A 2,321-nucleotide genomic window follows, 5' to 3' on the forward strand; every position below is an offset into this window, starting at 1 on the left:
TTAAAATTTTTAAAATTTTTAATTTTTTTAAATTAATATATTACGTAATATTTATAATTTATAGATTAATATATCGAAAAAACTATTCTAAATAGCATCGTAGTCGAGTAGTAACGACGTCGCTATCGTCTATAAATTAAAAAAGAAAAATTCTAACGATAGTTTTAAACTAAAAAAGAGTATCTCGAGCGGGATTCGAACACTCTTTTTTTTTACTATAGTATTTTAGTAGTCTACGTAATCCGGATCCGATCGGATCCGGATCTAATCTACTAAGAAAATTAATAGATTAAGCCTTCGATCTAGGATCCGATTCGGATTAGATCTAGTTCGGATCTAGTTCGGATCTACTTTAGATTCTAGGTCCGAACTAGGTCTGATCCTAGATCGATCCCGGATTGAGCCTTTGCAGGAGGCCAGTACTGTACTCGAACGTCCTAAGTACTCGAGCGTCCTCTCGAGCGTCCTATTGACCGTCCTGCTAGGCGTGTCGAACGCACTGTCGAACGCACTGTCGAACGTACTATTGAGCGAGCCTGCAGTTGAGCGAGTACTGTAGTTGAACGCACTGTTGAACGCATTGTTATACGCACTGTTGAGCGAGCGTGCAGTTGGGCGTAGACCTTTTCGATTATAGTTTACTAAATTAGTGCTATTAAACGTAGAAACCGTATCGAGGCTCCAAGCCGTATTCAAGGCTCTCGAGGTTCAACACCGTATTTGAGGTTCAATACCGTGTCAATATAGTATTGAACCTCGAAACCGGTTCCAATACGGCTGCAAACGTTCATTTTATCACCGATTTAAACTCGGATCGAAACCGGTTTGAAACCGATTCGGATCCGTAGTAAAACCGGCTTTACTACGGTTCGAAACCGCGTCGAAACCGTGTTAATACGGTATTAATACGGTGTTAATCCTAAGTAGTATAGCCCTTATAGTACCGATTCGATAGAGGGTGGGCACCTATATATATAGTAGACGTAGAAATAGTTAGAAAATCGCTTTGTAGCCGCTCGAGGCTCAACACTATTAACACGGTATTGCGCCTCGAAATTGATTCCACTACGGTTCGAAGCCGGTTCTAACTCGGCTCTAAGCGTTAATTTTATTGCCGATTTAAGGACACCGACTCGGTTCGAAACCGTATCGAATACTATATCGAAACCGGGTTGCTACTAGTACGTTGTCGACACGGTCTTGATCCTAAGTACCATGGCCCCTATAGTATCGATTCCACACGCCATCACTAACGGGTATGTCACTTTTAAGGATCTCGTACACTGCCATCGGCCATGTAGCGTCCCTCACGACCTTTTTGATGACCCTCGCGGGTACGGCCTTCCATATCGTGGCCCCCACGCTTTGGGCTCTCTGTCCATCATCACATGCTGGCATGCTGGAGAACCGAAACCACGGCCTTATGGGCCAGGCGACATGGAGTGTGCGTGAATGGACCCAGAGGTTGGGCGGTGTGCATGTATGACTTGGAAATGTCTCCTCTTCACAGGCCAAAAAATTAGCAGTGACTGCTTCAACGACGGAAGACGACGTCGGCCAGGGTTGAAGAAAGTGAGCAAGGCTTCTTTAGGTCTGGCCTCCGAGTAGAAAGTACAGGTGTCGCAGCGGGCAGGAAGGTTTCCATGGTCGAACTTAATATTCGCCCCTTGACGGCCATGGGCATTTGAAGGAGTTCTACCAGTACTAACTTACTATGGTCGGTGGTTTCCCCTTTTTTATGCATTCAAAGGCCACTACGGGGCGTATATAAATGCATCGACCAGCATTGTAAGGCTCGGATGTACCAAAACATAATATTGAGGCGGCCAGATAAGCTGTGAGATACTGCAACGCTGTCGAATACTTATCTGCCTGACAAAGCATACATAGGTAGATAGTAATCGATGAGGCCTATTTCCAGCTAGATGGGGTGACCATTATAGTAACGCTCTGCCGGATATACTACTTAGTAAAAGAGATCGAGGTATCAGATATCACTGAAAGTCACTTCGTAGACGGATCAAGCAAACTACATATATGCCCACCTAATAAGGATTAATCTAGTATCGATATAGGATCGATACTATATTAACCCTACTCTAATCCTACTTCGATCCTACTCCGATCCGGATCGAGAATCACTATAGGATTACTTATAGAGTAAATAACGTATCGTAGATTACGAGAGAATTACGAGAGGATCACTATAGAGATCGCTATAGAGATCGCTATAGGCTAACTAGTATATCGAGAATTACTTCTTAACTTAGTTAAAATTTTTAAAATTTTTAATTTTTTTTAAATTAATATATTACGTAATA

Source organism: Exophiala dermatitidis, assembly GCF_000230625.1.
Source record: "Exophiala dermatitidis NIH/UT8656 unplaced genomic scaffold supercont1.6, whole genome shotgun sequence".
Taxonomy (NCBI): Eukaryota; Fungi; Ascomycota; class Eurotiomycetes; order Chaetothyriales; family Herpotrichiellaceae; genus Exophiala; species Exophiala dermatitidis.